At 47.6% G+C, this 18,663-nt stretch overlaps 1 protein-coding gene across 5 annotated transcripts in view; it reads left to right on the top strand.

The window, feature by feature from the left end:
- RERE (arginine-glutamic acid dipeptide repeats) overlaps positions 1 to 18,663 on the top strand; it is a 173,415-nt gene that overhangs the window by 139,312 nt on the left and 15,440 nt on the right. The gene's annotated exons all lie outside the window — the stretch shown is intronic.

Raw genomic sequence — 18,663 nt, 5'->3', positions numbered from 1 at the left:
CAAAAAATGAACTGCTTATTTGACTTTCTTCCTAAGAAACCCTCATAGATGGAGAGCATAAAAGCAGAAGGTGTGTTCACTGTGCCAGCTGGACTCTAGAATTGACTTTAGCATGGGCAATAAATCAGCTCTGCACTCCAGTGGCTTTTTTTTATTATTTTACATTACAAGATTGGATCTCATTGTTTATTTTTCTCTGAAGCTTTAGAGGTAGGTAGGAGTAAAATATTGTTGCAAGTAAAAGAGGGCCATTAGGCAATTGCATTGAGTTCTGTCAGGGAGCCAGAAAGGACAATTTCTGCTTTGTAGGGAAAAGTCTGTAGACAAAGATACAAGCCAAGATTATTTGGGTAATTGATACAATATTGTCTGAGCCTTCCTCAACAACTGAGAGAACACAATGCTGCTCCTCAGAGTTCTGTTCCACTGCATTTTCCTTACTTTCTGTTTATAATTCACCATCCTAAGGAATTTCGGTTTGTTTATTTTCCTATTGTGAATTCTCTTTTGCATCTGTGCTGAAGGGTATGTGTGACTCTGGTTAAAATGCTTTTGTTCATCAACAGCTGTATATTTATTCTGTATTTTCCTTCCCTGTGAGAAAAACCAGCAGCTTTTCTTCTTTTCTGGCAGTTGTCAGATTGTATCAAATACTCAGACATCAACCCTGAGGTCCTGTGAATTGCAGGTACATAAAATAGGTGTCTGGTAAAGGATTTGTGCAGTTTATTTTCATGGTTGAGCATCCCAGCCTGGCAAGACTCTTTTCCACGGCTGCCATGCATCAAACCCTTCCTGGTGTTTGTTCCCCATCCAGTCAGTGACTGAAGATGTGCTTTAAAACTTGAAAATGGCTTTCAGAAAGGCAAAAATAAACCAGGCATATAAGCAGCAGTGCTGTTTGTGGGACATCTTGTCCCAGAACAGTGCTAATGTTTTAAAATCTGGGTAACTCCTGGAAGAAATGAATCTGTATAATCCTGCCTGGGGACTGACTTTTGAAATGACTTAGGAGAGAAATACTCTCCAGGTAATCCTCTGTGTGCTGCTCACCGTGTGTATTTACAGTGTGTGAGACAGAGATTACAGTTTCAAGAGCTACAGCAGCAGTTTGCTTTGAATTTTTGAGTTCAAGGAGTAAATAAATACAAACAGCTTGGGCTTGTTTGAGCCGTGTTCCAGGGGAGGCAGAGGAGTTCTGCAGAGCAGAGTTTGGTTCCTTAAAACACACAGGGAATTGTGCTTGGCTTGTGTGGGGCTCACAGAGCAGCCAGCTGGGGCAAAGGATTGTGCACTAGGGAAAAAGCCCTCTGTTGGCAGAGAATAAATAATAATAAATAAAGAATTAGTGTACTTAGAGTGTGCCTTGCTGTCACAGAGCATGGAATGAACTTTATTCTTCCACAGATCACTGGGCTCAGGCATCACCTCCTACCCCTGATGTAAGAACAGCACCCACTGCCTTCCCCTGGCTCCAAAGCTGCCCCCAAACACATCAGTCACTCCTAAATATCCTGTAATGTGCTCCTGGAACTGGGAGAAAAGACAATAACAACTCCAGGAGACAGATGCACTCGTTTTGTTTCCAGCCAGCTGTAAAAAAGAAGCAGTGCTTGATTACAGGGGTTTTTTTGCTGCTTGTTTTTTTTCATGCCAAGGAAGAGTCCCAGGAATTACAGAGATGGTGGAATAAAGTGAGAATGGGGAGAGGCTGTGCCACAGGGGAGGTGAAGCAGTTTGTGCATGGAACTGGCTCTGTAAGCATAAGAAACATTTAACATCACACGTTGAAATCTGCTGCATTTGCTTTGGCTTTGTTTTTCCTTGCCATTCTGTATCTGAAGGAAAAACGCTTAGGAGTGTGATAGAATTAAGATTGTCAGGACATAAAGATGCTGGTGATTACTTCTGGGTCAGGGTGATGTCGTTTTGGGTGAACTTCTGTTTTCTCCCAGCACAGGGAAGGGAGGATTCCTGTTCTGCAGGGTGCCAGGAGGGCTCTAAGTGTCAGCCAGAGCCCTGCACACCTGCACCGTGCTGGATTTATGGATATTTGGGATATGGAGGGGTTCCTTTCCCTGCCAAGAGATGCATTAATGTCTCCTGGTACGTGGGAAAGCTGTGAAATGCTCAGGCTTTGGGTTTCCTATTCCTGCTCAGGAGGAATAAGGATCTTGCAGGGCTGGAATCCCCCACTCGTGGTGTTTGTGCCTTTTCCCTGGGGTCAGGAAGGGCTGCAGGACAGAAATCCAGCCCTCCTTCCCTTCCTGCTTCAGGCTGGTTAAGAAGGTGCAGGTGATGTCCCAGCAAACCCCGAGTGATTCCACAGAAAAACTTCTGCTTCTTGCATGGCTTTTTTAAAATCCCAGGACTTTGACAGACGTGTTTCCTCCTGTTTCCGATTTTTCAAGGTTAAGTTTGTTGATTGCCCTTTGCTTCGCGAACTTTGTGAGCTGGGGAGGTGTAAGGGAAGGAGCTGCTCTCCGAGTAATTGCTGTGTTTGAGAACTTGGAGTGTTAAGAAACAAAGTGTTACAAGAATGATGACAAAATCCCAGCTGCTGACGGTGGTGGTGGTTGGGCAATCCCTCCTGACTCTGGTCACCTGGGATGAGGAATTGGCAGGGAATATTATTTGTTTTACGCTACCAAACTCCTGTACAGCAGGAGGAGATCTGGCAGGGAAAAGGTGCTGCTCAGTGCTTTTATTGCCATGGTGAAATAGTTTGTTCTTGGGTGGAACAGTCGAGCTGATCCTCCCCCTCCCCCAGACTCTTCGTGGGCTCCTTTTTCCCTTGCAGTGCCCCTGACACAACCGGAGTTATTTTGTAGGATGCCTCCAGACCCTTCAAAGAGAGGAGAGCACATTCCAGGTTATAAACCGGCTCTCTGCTCCTGCAATCTGAGAAGTCCTCCCTGGTGTTTAACCCGGAGCCTGCTTTGTGCCTCTTGTGTAAAGCACCAGGACATCCCACAGGAACTCTTGATTTGTTTTGCTAACTCTGCCCTTCTCTGTGGTTCACAAACCTCTAATGGGCTGTGAAGCTCCAAGATTTCTGAGTTGAACAGTAGAAGTTTTAAGAACCTCCTCTACTAGATGAAAGGCTTAACACTTTCCACATGCTGGGTTTTTGGATCATGAAAAGCTGATCTCCTACAAATCGAGTTTGTAAAGCTGAGGCATCCTGGGCCAGGGCTGGTTAATGCTGTTGTGAAATTGGGGGGAAGGAAAAAAAAAACCATAATGAATATTCTGGGCTTTGGGCCAGCCAGGAAGATCTGATACAGTGAATGTGTTTCTGTTGCCCTTTGTTACTGTTGAGTTTGATTAGCTTTGTTTCTGGTAAGTTTAATTACAGTTGTTTTTTATTTTTATGGCTAAGGAGGGGATCTTTGCCAAAGCTCAAGTCTTTCATTAACTCAGTTGCAATGAGAGGGAACTGCAGAAATAAATCATGCCACCTCCCCAACAAACAAGCCGAAGTAAAACCAAAAGAAACCCCACTAAGCTAGAAACACAACCCCTTTTTCTCTACTTGCCCTGTTCCTGCAGTCTGCTACTTTCCATCTGTTATTTTCCCTTTCTGAAGTTTCTTTTAGGCTTTTAGGGTTGAGGTGAATTTACTTTGTGCACTAAGTTGTTGTTTTGCCCAGGCAGGGCTCTTCACCTGTGGTTGTTGTGCTTCCCTGGAGCTTGTCTGGCTCCTGTGCACTTCCTACATGGATTCCTTCAGTGCAGGAGTAGAGCTGGGGTGGAAAATGGCTCAGAAACTGGGAGATCAGAGTGGACAGAAACACGAGGGGTTTGGTTTGGGCTCTGGTTTTGCTCTGCAAAACCTTGGCCGTTGAGATGTGATTAAAAGTATTTGCCATAAACCTTGCACAGTCTGGGCTCTAAAGGAGCATATGGAAAAACACATTTCTCCTGGTCCGCACTGCTGCAGGAGCTCCAGACGGTGCAACAGCTCAGGGTTTTGTAACTGGACCTTCACCTTGCTGTGGAGAAGTGACAGGGACAAAGGCTCCCCTCCCTGAGTGCTGTGCTAAAGTTGTATTGATTTAACAATTCCACCTCGTGTTCTTACCCTGTGCCATTTGATGGGAGGGACTTTTTTTCTTGTTGCCTGGCTTTAGAAAAACATCACTTTTAGAGCTTCTGAAAAGAAATTGTCTCCTCACTGTGGGTATAAATCTCCCCTTCCTATCTGCCACCTATTTATTCTATATTAAGGTTCATAATGGTTTTGTTTCAGACAAATCTGTGTGTCTTAAACTTGTAAGAATTTAAAAATTATGTAAATGATTTTCAGCTAAAGGATGAAGAGGAGGGAAGTCATGATGGATTTGAGTAACCACAGAGTTGTACCCCAGCGCTGCCCAGGAGGTATTTGGAAATCCTCCATTTACTTTGAGAAGGTTTTATTTAACAGGAGTTGTAGCTGCTGTAGAGAAACGTGGACATTGTGGGCTGCAGTTTGTGGTTGGGAATGACCCCACTTGCCCCTCTCTTGTGGCTGTTTTTCCACAGAACACATTAATGGAGCTGCTGAAACAAATCCACGGGGCTGGTCCGTGTGTCAGTGAAAATCCAGCTCCCACCTCGTCCAGTCACTCCTTCGTGGCCCTCATCCCGTGTTTACAGTCCTGAGTCACAGCTCTGCCGTGCTGGCATTTACAGATTGCAACTGCCCAAGTTTTCATTGCTGCAGCAATTAAGGAACACGTAACAGATGCCTGTGAATCAGCTCAGGATAGCTGGGGTGAGGCCTTCATGTCTGCTCCAAACCAGCGTTAAGGTTTCAGGTTTCTTTGAGTTGCTGAAGTTCTGCTTTGACCTTTTCAAGGGGACTTACATAGCAAAGGTATGGGAAATGTTTAAAACTGAGTTTGACTATTATGTTTGACTGCTTTAGTTGACATCTCTGAGCTGAAATTGTGGATGGAATCCTGCAGGCTGTGGATAAACAGCATTTCTGGTGCACTGCTCAGTCTGGGTTTGCCATTCCATAAAGGTCGTGTCAAAATGAGGGGAAAACCCCAAAACAAATCAGCAAAACCCAAACCCAGACTAGCAGGGACTTCATATTTTAGGAATTAGGGGTTCTGATTTTTCAGATATTTCTGCTTCAGTCTCTCTCCAGCAATGCATCCACTCTCTCTCAGTGGTGAGGAGAGCCCATGGTGTAATTATTTCCCCAAATACTCTGCTCAGTCAGTCTCCAGCTGGAGTTATAGAGTTGCTGTGTTGGCACAGCTCCTGAGGAGGGGCAGGTTCTGGAGTGGGGATAGTTCTGCACTTGGCTCTCTGCAGGTGGAGCAGGGAAACAGCTCGTGATGGACACTGATGATCTGCTCTGCTGACCCTTAATGAGAGCTGCAGGTGTGAATGGGTGTCCCCAGGTAGGACAGGGCTGGGGACACCTGGGACAGGTTCCCTGAGGTCATTCTCCCCAACTTCCTTGATGTGCAGGAGAGTGGGGATTTCCACTTTTTGTCAGGAGCAGAGTTTGGGAAGGGCAGCAGGGGAGTGAGCAGAGTGAGGTCAGTGAACTGCTGCCAGCCCTTTGTTGCCTCTGTGCTGTTTGGCCCTGTCTCCATCATGATTAACGTTGACGAGGCTCGCTCCAGGGCTGGGCTCCTGGCAGCTCCGCTCCCCTGCTCCCCAGGGATCCCTTGGGATGGGAAATCTGCCCTCGTGGATGCAGGGAAAGTTGCAGGTCCCTGCACCTTTGAACAGGAATGAATTCCTGCGGCAGGTTTGGAGCCCTCGTGCAGGAGGAGCAGAGTGGAGCTGTGCTCACCTGAGCCCCACCCTGCTCCTGGCTGCTCATTTCCCTGAGCCTGCCGAGGATCCAGCAGGCAAAGCTGGCCTGTGGAGCAGAGCCAGGTGTGTTTGACAGCTGGAGCAGCTCCAGCCAGGAGCCCACTGCAGCAGCACGTGTGGGATTAGGGAAACACGGTGAGCACAAACCTGTCCTGCTGCCTTTGGGCCAGGGGAGCGACCTGGGCAGGGCTGGAGCTCAGCAAGGAGTGGGGGGTTTTGTAGTATCAAACACACCAAAATAAATACAGCCACTGGAAAAGCTTAGCTGTTTTAATTCAGTTATGTCATACTCACAGACCTTTTCCCACTTGAATTTTTGTGGGTGCTGTGGGAACTTCTGTCTGTTTGAGCACTGATTGTTGGGTGTTTTCCTGCTCGAGGTAACTGCTGTGATTGACTGTAAGGAAATCATTTGTACCAGTTGAAGGTTTCTTGGGGTATTTTGTTTGGCTTTTATTTGCAAAGGTTGTTTCTTTATGTCTGCTCCCTCATCTCCTACTCTTCTTTTAATGTTTTAGTATTTACTGAATTTTTAAAAAGTTTTACTATTGAAGTATAGCTTCAAATGCATCTCCAACCTACCCACTTCACTGAAGTGTGAGGGTTTGCAGTGTTGCCCTCCTGTACTCCTGAGGCAGCTCAGCTTCATCAGGATTTACACAAACACCTCAGGAATTGCTCCCTGCTTTTCTCTCCAGTGCTGCATAAGGATAGGTGGGAGTGGGTTCAGACTCCTGGATTATTCTGCTCCCCCAGGCTCCTGTTTTCTCCTTGGGATGCTGCTCAGCTCTGCTGTCACTGATGCTCCAGAGCCCACAGTGAGCTGGAGGTGAAGAATTCCTCATCCCTGCAAAGTCCCATTCCCGCCTGCACCTGGGAAAGGCCCGGAATTCCCAGGCACTGCCTGTACTGTATGAGGATATTTTACATGCTGGAAAAGAAGCACTGCAAGAATCCTTCCATGCCTGAGCTGCCTGTCAGGTGTTTGTGGAGCCTCTTGAGTGTGTTTGTGTATGAAAGATTCATGGGACGTTTTCAAGAGGTGGCAGTGCTGCTGTGAGAAATAACACACTGGAAAAATTCTCCTCAGATTCCAGGGTTTCAGTGCTTCATTTTCAGTGTTTTCATCTTTAGTTTATCATTAGTACCATTTGCATGAAAACATGTGTCTTAATTTGCAGCATTTGTCTCATTCCCACCCAAAGATGCTATTTTTTGTCCTGTTTGCTGGGTAGCAGTTGCTGACAGCAGTTTATAGACACTGGAAATCCTGGTTATCCTCACATCCTGTGGGAATGGGCTGAATTCCAGACTGATTTCACATGTGAGGCCTGAGCAATAGAAATAATTAGAGAAATTGCTTGTTTACCTTACAAACAACACCTGCAAGGATGGACCAAAACCAAGATTCTGTGTCTTAGCAGTGTTACTGTGGTGAGTTTAATGAGGGGGAAAGCAGGAGAGTTGGAATTGCTTATGGAATGATACATGAGGCACTCAGAACATCCCCTGTGCTTACATGTGGGCAGATCAAGCATAGTAAAGTGGGTTTTTCTAAGGAGAAAATAGCTTTTGTGGTGTGCCTTTCACATGGCACAGGGTTTCTCTTCCAGAGTTGTGTAATGTCTCAAATCCCTGTTATTGCAGGATCCGTGCCTTGGTTGTGGCAGCTGCTTGGGTCATTGGAAGTGTTTGTAATTAAACAGGAACTGGCGTCCTGATTGTGTTTTTTCCTAAGGCTGTGAAATTTTGTTTGTGGAGGGTAGAACCAGCTTGGGAGAAGCTTTGGAAGGACCAGGATGGGTGGGGAAAGGCAGGAGACAGGAGCTGGGGGCTCTCAGGGAGGTTTGTCACACGGTGCCTGCTGAGGCTGTTCCTCCAGGATGGATGTGCTGGGGCAGCAGAGACAAACCCTTCACAGAAGGTACAAGTGTTCATGTCTGCATGAACATCTTCTTGTGCCCTGCCTGTGGCTGTTTGCTGAGCTTGGCCACGAGCCCAAGCCCCGTGTCAGACACTGCTCTTGTTTCACAAATGGAAATCTTCCACAGGCAGAAGGGAAAATCAGAATGTGTCCCCCCCCCAATCCACTTTTATCACTCCAGTTTCCATGCATACACGTGGCAGCCAAATCAGCACCCTGAACATCCGTGTCAGGCTTTTTTCCAGCACTCAGTTGTGCCTCTGGGTCACTGCATCTTTCTGAAGAATTTATTTAGGGTGTGATATTTTGCTGTAGTCAGTGAAATCCAGAATAAAATGAAACTCTGTACTAGATGAAAGCTGTTGTGCTTTGTCTAGAACCACAGGATGGTTGGTTTGTTTGCAGGGCAAGTCAACCTGCTTCAGAAAAACAAAGTTTAAAGAGAAAAATGCGGTGGAGAGTTTTGGCTATCAGGGATAAAGCAGAGCAGGATGTTTCTGTGTGCAGTTTTGTTTGCAGACAGTGCATGGGTTGGAGATTAATATTTCATCACTTTCAGAAACTCTGTGGCTGCAGCTTATCAGTTAATAACAGTTTGTCCTTCCAAGAGCCACACAAGTAGAAACATCAACCAGGCAGCTTCGCTGTCTCCCAGAGGAGGAGGCCAGCAAGTATTGATGTACCATCTCCCCTAGCTGGGGGCTTCTCTGCTGCTTTCCAGCCCCTGGGTGCTGTGTGGAGCTCACACTCCCTGCCCAGGGGATCACTGGTGTCACTGCTGCCTTGGGAGCCCGCAGCAGGCGCTGTCCCTGTGCCCAGGGCTGCTGGCACCGTGTGGCACAGCAGAGCACGGCTGAGACCCTGCGCTGCTGGGAGGAACTGCTGGAGAGGAGAGGAGAGAGGGAGAGGGAGAGCTCTGGCTCCCTGGGCTCTGGCCTGAGCTGCACTTCCATCTGCAGAGCCCCGAGTCATTCCCCAAAGCGCTGCTGCCTTTTTGCCTTGGCCCTGGTTGTGGGGACCACAGGCACCTTCTGAGGGAGCAGCGTGTTTGCTGGATTAATGTTTGCTGGAGACAGCAGGGCGGAACAGAACGGGAAAGAATTGGTAATTTCTTTCACTTCTGAGCTCACTGTATAGGTATTATAGTGAGCTACAATGAATTGCTCTTCCTAATGCTGCTTTACAACTCTTAGCTTTGTCTTCTGGTTACATTTTGCTTGCTAAGGATTTTTCCTGACAGAAAGAATTTGAGACTGGAGGGAAGCAACAATAACTGAGGGATAAGCAGCTTACGTGGCAGTTCTTTGTGGTTTGGGGGTGGGGGGTTGCTTGATGTCCTGCTTCAGTATTCCTCTTACATTGCTCTGATAAACAGGAAAACACTGAAATACCCCTCAACCTTCCACATTTAATCTAGAAAGATCTTCTGGTTTAGGGAGCTGTTCTTGGAGAGCAGTAAAAGGAAAACAGCTGTTCAGGGACCAGATCTGAGAGGAACAGAGTCTGTTTAAAATCAGGGCTTAATGACGAGGACTCTGCTGAGAGGTTGTGTTTGCTTTGTCCATAACTCAGGGCAGGAGCCCGTCCTCCCTCACCCTCTGTGGCGTGGGTGAGGTTTCAGTGATAAGCTGCTGGTTTGTCTGAGTTCAGTTGATACTTTCCAGGTGGAAAGTGGACAGGATTCTTCCTCCATCTGGCCTGTTCAGATGTTGGACATCCTGTGCTAGTGATTTTTATTAAGAGGTCACATTCTATCTGTCTTCAGCATGGGATCAGAGGGGTTGATGGTTTTCGTCGTGAAATAACCAGGTGTGAGGACTTTTTAAATTGTTGTTTCCAGGGGATTCAATCTTCTCATTCCTCACTAACAATGAAGATAATTTTGCAGAGTTTGTCTCCTGTATATAATTTTCAGTATTTTCTGATTGCTGCTGTATTTGTAATAAACTCTTAAACCCCAGCAGCTCCCCCACGGGTCACGAGCTCGGAAAGGAGGAAGCTGTGTCAGGGAGGGGAGTGTGTACATTTGACAAGCCAGGCTTTGTGTGATTCAGCACAGATGTGTTTGGAAAACCTAAAACATCTGGTGCAGGGAAGTGGGGAATGCAGGTCAGTGGTCAGACACATCAGGAGTTCAACCCTCGCTGCTGCTGGCACGGTTGCACTGCTGGTGGGTGTCACAGGACCAAGTGGACCTTCAGTTCTGATTTCTGTACTTAAATAGAGGCAGTTCCAGAGTGTGACATCTGAGAAACAAGTGGCTAATTCTTTCTCACCTCTCAGCTCACCTTGCCCTATTGAAAACCAGACCAAAATTTCAGAGTCTGTATTTTTTGTTTATTTGAGTGGGTTTGTTTCCTTGCTTTTGTGGTGTGTTATCTTCTCAGCATCCAGTACGTGGTGATATAAAACCTGCCAATATAATGTATTCCAGCCTAAGCTGGGGGGGCGGGAGACAGCTTCATGCAAGGAAACAAACAGAAGCAGCAGCTCTAATTAACAGGCAGCCAGTCCTTGGTGGGCCATAAATGCTGCAGGATTTACTGTGGCTGTTCCAGAGAGGCTGCAGCAGTCTGGGATTGGAACGTTTCTCCAGCCCATCCGAGGGCAGAGGTGTTGAGTGATGATGGTGTTCAGCCTGCTTTGCCCACGCTGGGACCAGTGGGGGCCTTAAACTGGGCTCGACAGGCAACTGGGAGCTGCTGTGTCCAGTGCCAGGGGCTGCTCAGGTGAGCCAGGATTATGCTCTGCAAAGCAAAATCCCTGCTGGAAATCCTCTTTTCACACAAGGTGTCATCCATCTCAGCTGGGGGAGTTTCCAGCTGGGCAGGGAGGAATTCCCTGAGCTCAGGAATGCTGGTGTGGCTCTGGGGGGTGGATGTGGGGACCCTGCCCCGTCCTGTGGTGAGAGAAGCCCAGGGTGATGCTGAGCCTGTGCCCAGGGCAGCGCTGCTGGTGGGACTCCATCCCTGGGAGTGGTTTATTTGAATTATTGCTGTGAAGTAGTCACCTAGCAGCAAAAAACAGCTCACAGTTCTAGCTCAGGAAAGGTTTTGGTAAATAGAGTTTGATTCTATTTGTAAAACTGGCATGATGAAATAATGAAAATATTTTTGAAGTAATAAAACTTTATTAATAATTACAAGCCTAATTTCAGTTGTTGGGAAACAAACGAGCATCTGTACGCCTTCCTGAGACGCAGGGGGATTAAGTTCCCTGCTGAATAGCGGAATTAAATTTTTAATACTTTGTTTGAACAGGAATTATGAAAGTAGACAATGCTCTGTCCTTGTGTTCCGAGTGTCCCTTTCTCATGCACATGCACAAATTTGCCTTTCACTTAAATTAATTAAAGCTGACATGCAAACCACAACAACAGGCAGTCTGGGTGGCAGATGAAATGACCAAAATCTGTCGATATTTTTTTATTGTCTCGAGTAGCTGATCTCACTGGTCTGGTTCTCAGCCCCAGTGTAAAATCCATGGATCAGAGGAGCTGCTGTGGCTGAAGGAGCCGTTCCCATTTCCTGGCAGCCATTACACGCTGCCAGCACAAAAACACTTCTTTCTTAACAGTCCTTTCCGAGGCTCAAAAATGGATTTTCCTCCCAGCCACTGTCATTCAATTATCACCTCAGGAAATGCACAGATATAACTGATGATCCCTTTCAAGCATCCTGTGGTTTTCCGCTCCTCCCATCCTTCATTTCCCTGCCTGCTCCAGTCATTAGATGTAACATTGCCCATGTATATTTTATAGGGTGACCCTGACGGCTGTCGCTTTGAGGATGTGCAGAGATAATAAGATTGTGCATGTAATGAAGGGCAGATAAATAGAAAAATGTTTACAGGATGGAGTGTGGTGGTTGGAAGTGCTTTATGGCTTCATGGCTGGCTTCTCCCTGACACACCCCCACAGGAACCACGGGGACCTTGGCTTTAAAGAGTGAAAATGGGATGGGTTTTAGGCTCTGGGAAAGGTGTGGCCAGCAGCAGGGAAATGGGGTTTTGTTCCACAACCTGAACTCCAGCAATTCCCAATCAAGAAACTTAATTAACGAGCTGCAGTTAAAGGGATAATTGGCACCTCCATTGAGCAAATCCTGTTCTGGGTATTGTGCTGCTAAATTCTCATTGTAACGGTATTGATGGGGAGGTGGGAGTGGGAACACACAGCCCAGTGCAGACAGTGCCCTGGAAGCTTTCCTCAGTAACTGGCATTCATTTATCTGGGTGTTTATGTGCTCTCCTCTCTGTGCCCCTGCGTGAGTTCAGATACTGAGAACTTTTCCGAGGGGCTGCAGGGAGATGCTGCCCAGGCCAGCCGTGAGCCCCAGAGCTCCGATGTGCGCTGGAAAATGGAACAGAAGCGCTGCTGGCTCCAGAGAGCAGCACCTTGTGCCACCTCTCGGAGGCATTTCAGCTCTGTTCCTCAGAAACACGTCAGCCTTCGTTCCCTGGCCCTGTGGGAGTGCTCAGGGGTGAGAACACCCCAGCAGTGCTGCAGAATTGGACTGTGCTGCAGGGGAGCCCCCCTGTGCTGCAGATGGACAGAGGCTGAGAGGTGTGTGCAACACCCGAGGGTAAAGTCAACTTACCAGAGATGAAAGTGGTCAAGAAAATCAGCATTTCTAACCCCAGAAACGTTGATAATGCAAGTTGCAAAGGGAAAGCTGAGTGGAAAATAAATACTCAATAAATGTGTGTAAGGTGTTCAGGTGTGCCCGTTGTGATAACCCCGCGTGGCTCCAGCCCCAGAGGTGCCCCGGGATGTTCCTCTGACCCCAGCACTGCTGCACAGGCCTGGGGAGCCAGCACTGCTAAAGACGGCCTCTAATAATTAATGATGGATGCAGCCAACAGTGTGTGAGTTCCTGTGGGGATTGGGAACTCTGTTGATTAACAAAGAGGAGTCTCTGGAGGAAGAAGCCTTAATTACAAAAGCTTTCTTTCCATTCTGGCCTGACGCAGAGAGGGGCGGCAGCTTTTAACTGGGGCTCAGCCTTAAAACAGTGCCCCAGTGTGCTTTGCATTTGTTTTGCAGAACTGTTAAAGCTGGTACTTAAATCCCTAAAAATGGAGGGAAAAAAGAATTGTTTGTGTAGAGCCGATAGCGAGGGTAAGTTCCATAAAATGTTAATTATCTTATTTGCTGCCAGTTTGTGCAACCTTAATTACAAACACTGGAAAAAAGGAACAAATGAACTGCATGGAAATGGTGAATTAGATGTGGCACAGAGAGAAGTTACTGGTGGTTTTTGGGGGGATAATTTAGATTTCTCTGTGGTTTGCTAAAGCCATACAGGCAGGAGTGAAGCAGGGATATCCAGCTGTAAGAAAGAGCAGCTTGGGTTGAGGGCGAAAGGAAAGTGAATGTTGAGCACTTGGCCAGTCCTGTGCTTAATAAGGATGGATAAGCCTGTCCAGTAGGCCTGGGTTGGAATTATGAAGGAATTTCAGAGGCTGTCAGTGTTGGAGCTGCTCACAGAGTTGGAGGTTAATCGACACAATTGTCCTTCCCTCTCAGGATTGATCTCGGCCAATTTGTAAATCTTCTGTCCCTTTGTTTCCCCACGCCATAAAGCTTCAAAAGGATGTGCTGGGACTTAATTTGTAAAACTTCATTGGCTTTGTCATCACATGGAAGATGTTGTACAGTGGTGGAGTGTTGCTGTGTTATTGCAGATAACGTTTATTTTGAAGGAGAGATTATTTACATCCAGCTCATGTGTTCTTTCCTTTTTCCCCCCTGACTTTGCAGACCCTGCACTGACTCTTTCCTCTCGAAGTGATTCCATTACTCATCCATTATGTGGAAGAATTAGGAGTTAAGAAGGGCAGGTGCATTCTCCTGGGGCAATTGCAGGGGTGTGACCTGTGTGTTTAGGTGACATGCACAGTGAAATTATTCTAGTCTCTTCGATGCTTGAGGAACTTGGGAGTGAAATCTTCAGGTTCCAAGCTTATTTTAGCACTCCCAGGAGTGCCCCAGTTCTCTCAGGACCTGTGGCAGCTCTACAGACAGAATTTTCATTTGTAGGAGAGAGGAGCTCCCTCTTCCTTCCCCTGGTGAGCAGAGGACTAAGCAGGGTACCTGTACTCATTTAGCAGAAACAGTTAGAAAACATAAAGCTCTGTCTGAACATGCAGGTTTTTTCCACAACAAAATGAAATCCAGAAGCTGCAGATGGAGCCTCGGCTGGGTTCCCAGGAAATTCTGTGATTGTTCCTGTGTCGGGAGTAAATTGACAGCATAAAACCCAAGGAGTCAGCCTGGGTTTGTCACACACCTGTCTCCTCTTTGGATTCCCACTTGCCCAGCCTGTTTGCCAGGAGTTTCAAATAAAAACATGAAACCAGGGAGCTTAACCTTGCTGTGTGCAGGGCAGGGAAACAGTGGGGGGCAGCCAATCTCCCAGAACTGGAGGTGGAATTCTTAGCAGGGGCCATGGAGACAGGGCTGTGCTGCCATCCAGGAGATAACAAATGGCCAGAGGAACTGCAAGGTAAAATGGCTGTCCTAAAATCTGCCAGGGAACTGAGACCTGCAGGGCATTCCTTAGACAGCATCCCACGATTTTTAATGGGTTTTTTGTAGTGTTAAGTAAAATATTGCTTGATTTTTAAAAGCCTCTCTTAAAACCTCAGTAATGTGTTTGAATATGCAGGATTCCTGTGCACCCAAGGTGGACATTAATCAGTGCTACTGAACAAGCTGCTGAGACTTACTGCTTAATTAGAGCATGTGCAAACCTATTTGTCATGGCTGGCAGAGGCACAGAGCCCGAGCTTCACACTGGAGCCATGGCCCAGTTTGGCTCGTGGAGCTGCACACAGCTGCTCCTCTCGGCCCTGCTGCGTGTGTGCAGCCCTTCAGCTTGTTGAGAACAAGGCAAAAGTTCCAGCTTTTCTCTCTCTGGCTATGGATTCATAAGAAGAACCAGCCATAGGGTCAGTAAGGCTGGAAAAGCCCTCCAAGATCACGAAGTCTGAGCTTTAGCCCAGCCCTGCCGTGGTCCCCACCGAAGCGTGTCCCCAAGTGCCACATGCACCTGTCTGGGGAGCACCTGCAGGGATGGGGATTCCAGCCCTGCCCTGGGCAGCCCCTTCTGTTTGCAGCTTTGGGGTGGGAGATGGAAGGGATGGATATTTTCAGTTCTGTCTCCTTTCAGTGCCTGGCAATATCCTGGGTTATCCTGTGAAGCTTGAGCAGCTGGACTGACCCTGCTCTGTACTGGGGGTGTGTTCACACATGCCTTGATCCAAACCTGTGCTCCTGATCCTGCCCTGGAGCAGGTGCTGGGACCCAGCCTGTGCCAGGGGATCCAGTGGAGGAGGGAAGCACTGGAGACAGTTTTTACTGCAGGACTTTACAAGAGTATTAGCTAAATTGAGTTGACTTAATAAAATCTTGAAGCATTCCAGAAAGATTGTGAATTCATTAAGGCCACAGCTGGACAATCTGTTCCCCTCTGCTCTGCCATGGCTGGTTACAGCCATTGAGGAGTGCCGTCGTTTACCTTTTCTCTTTCATTACTGCAAAGCTATTCCCCTCCCCCATGATGTTTTTTTTCCCTGGCAGAGCTCGGCTCTGGGGAAATTAAACAGCAATTATTGTGTTTGCTCACTGTGTTATACCCTAACAGATACTTGAAGGGAAGTTGATGTGTGTGTGTGATTGGCTTGCACAGGAGCTGTGCTGCTGCAGGGCTGTCAGAACCTTCCCGGCCGAGGATGCGCACCCAGCTTTAATCCTTTGTTTACCCAGGGCAAGACTAAACACAAACACGGGGCACAGCTGGCTTGGGGATTTTACATTTGAAAACTGTACAAGTAGACAAGATAAGGAGAGCAGGGCTTGCTGAGGGTGTGCTGGTAGAGGTGCTGCTCTGGTGGGGTGATGTGCCTGGGGCAAGGCTTGAGCTGCAGGAACACACAGGTGAGAGTGGGCAGGTGAGAGGTGCCCCTGGCAAGGACAGTCCCCTGTCCCAGCAGCAGGGCTGGCTTAGAGAGCTGGGAATGGCAGAGAAACCTCCCCACTGTGAGCTCCTGCAAGGGGAACCCGAGACTTCTCTGTAAAAACAATCTGCAGGACCGAGCTGAAAGGAGATGAAGTGTGACTTTTATCTGCACCTACAACGTGGGGTGAAGTGGCCTTGGCAGGAGGAGGCAGGAGACTTGAGTTGTGAGCTTGGGATGCATTTCAGAATTGGTGAAAGCTGAACTGGTGTTTTTAGTGAGGAACATAGTCCCCTTTGCCTTGTGAAACTTGGGAATGTCGGTGTTCTCAGGGAAACGTGGCGCTGAAAGCCTGAGTAATGCTTTTCATTTTGCTTTGTGTGTGTTTGGGACAGATACTCAGATGTTAATGTGGAAATGTGGAGTTGTGTGTGCAGGAAACAAGAGGTGCTGGTGTCTCAAGTGGAGGTGAGGCTGCTGTGAGCAGGAAGGGAGCCGAGTCCTGGAAGGGAAAGGAATATTCTCCCCACACCAGTGGAAAAGAAGAAGCTGGGCCTTGGAGTCGGTTTGGGAGGGCATAAACAGCATCTTCTGTGGATGTGGCACATTACAATCACCCTAGAGGTTTTACCCTTCTTAATTAAGGCATAAGTTATATCTCATTAGAGGGGTGGCACTCCCCCCTAAGCTGGGCCAGCTCAGCACACGAGGGATGGCTCAGGATGTTTTAACTCGCCTTTATTGTATGTTGTAGCAATAGCCAGCCTGCACAGAGCACCCAGAGGAGAGGACAGGCTGTTGGCAGGGCAGGCCTGGCCCCGATGATGCTCTGGTACCCACAAAAAGAGCTTAGGAGCAGCTGGCCCAGGCCTCCCCGGGCTGGCAGGGCAGCTCAGGGATGTGGGATGTGCTGACTGCGAGACCTTGTGGTGAGGTGAGGTGAGATCACAGGAACAAAACGATCATTACAGGCCATTCATGTCACAGCGTTCATGCCTCTCTGTTTGCTTGCAAGCAAAACCAGCAGCTAATTTGCAAGGCAGCCTTTTGTCCCAGGGCCTTTGATCAATGCTGGCCTGTGTTAATGTTTCAGGAGGCTATTGATTTCTGCAGCAGCTTTTGTTCCTGAATTTATGTGCCCTGGCTTTCAGCAGCACGCACTGTGCATGTTTGATTAAAGCTCATTTGACTTCCTTGGAAGCTGTTTTTGCTCCCTGTTTGGGGAACCAAAGCTTGCCTGACTTAGTCCTTTGTGCTCGGGCTTGTGCCACCCATGCAGCCGCCAGGCTGGTGGCTCTGATGCTGCCAGGCTGAGCCCATCCTGCAGCTCATCCCTCGGGCAGGCAGTGCCGTCCTGGGGGTCCAGGTGCCCGAGGAGATCTTGTGTGGGATTCTTGGAGTGGGGTACCTGTGTAACGCTGCCTTCTGTGTGTGCTCCCCCTCTGCCTTCTCTCTTTCTCCCGGAGCCCTGAACTGAGTGCTGCACTTGCGCAGTCTGACCGTGAACTGGAAGTACAGAATATTCTTCAGGTCTTTAGTCTGTCCGGATTTCGTAGCTGGCATAAAACTGGTTGTTGAATAAATAGCCTTTAACTTCATCTTTATTCGTTGCAGTTGTGACTGCACTTCTGAGAGAGTCTCACTGGGAAAAAAAGCATTATGGTCATGATGTTGGCATTTTCTATAAATATCCACCGTTTCTTTTTTAAAGTTTGGTTTATGATCTGCATGTATAAGTTGTTAAACTTCCCTTGGGACCCGATGGCTTTGCAATGTGTAAATGGAGCTCTAATAGGTTCCCATTCCCTGTTTTATGACGGGAGGAGAACAGATTGGTTTGTACTCTGCTGTTGCCATGTGTCAGAGGACACATTAATTCACTGACATAAAGACATGGGATTTACTGACTTGCTCCTTGGTGCTGACACCTCAGATTTGATACAAATGAATTTATAGGTAAAAAATGACTGGTTTCATTTGCAAAAGACTTTCTGCCCATGCAGAACATTGCAAAAGCCTCCCTGCAGAACCCAGCCTGGCTCCTTGCACAGCCGTGTCCCCAAGTGGACAAACAGCTGGCCTGGGTGGACTTTGAGCCCACTTAAGGGGCTCAAGGAAATGGCATTTCTAAAGCAAACACATGCAGGGAGCAGGCAGGAGCAGAGCAGCGTGCTGGGCTCAGAACTCCTGCCCAGTTTGCCGTGGCTTGTGTGCTCATCACCAGCCAGCTCCAGATTCTCTGCAGGAAACACATTTTTAATATTTTCGGTAGGGCTTTCGTCCTTCAGAATCAAGAATTGTAGGTAACATTTTGCCCACTTGCTCCTCCTCACCAACCATCACTCTGAATATGTGTTATTTTAATATGTAATACACAAACATAGTTCAGGTCCATGGTGGGGATCAGCATCCCAGTCTGTGGCAGCACAGATTAAAAATGATCTGTTCTGTCTGATGCCTGAAAGCACCGTTGTGGTCATGTTCTTTCTTCTGGGGTTTCTATTTTTAAATTAGGCACTGGTAAAATTCTTAAGTGTCTTAAATGTCAGCAGTTAATGTCTAGAACAACATCCTCCCTTTGTCTTTGGAGTGTTTCAGTGGTGCAGGTATTGGTTGCAGCTATAATTGCTTGTTTGGGGCCCTGGGGAGGGTTTGGATTGAGGCAGGGTCGTTGCTGGAGTTAACTCCTGCTATGCCCGGAGCAGGGGCTGCAGGATTTCCCCTCCGAGGCAGCAGGCTGAGGTTATTTGATCACATAAAACACAGTTCAAAGAAACCCTTTTTGTGGGCAGTTCAGGTATGTTTGTTCTGATGTTGATTTTTTTCAAGGGGCTGGTTAGAACTTCTCCGTTTTTCTCTTGCAACTTGAAAGCAACAACACCTTTTACCTTAGAGGCAGACAAGTCGCCAGGAAATGATGGGGTTTCAAAGTAAGAGAAAAGAGATTAAAACCACAT

The sequence above is a fragment of the Pseudopodoces humilis genome, chromosome 24, assembly GCF_049639895.1.
Source record: "Pseudopodoces humilis isolate 2021_Gansu_Grassland_sample_001 chromosome 24, ASM4963989v1, whole genome shotgun sequence".
In the NCBI taxonomy this organism is placed as follows: Eukaryota; Metazoa; Chordata; class Aves; order Passeriformes; family Paridae; genus Pseudopodoces; species Pseudopodoces humilis.
The sequence above is the reverse complement of the archived record's forward strand: the minus strand, read 5'-3'. Positions and strand labels throughout refer to the sequence as shown.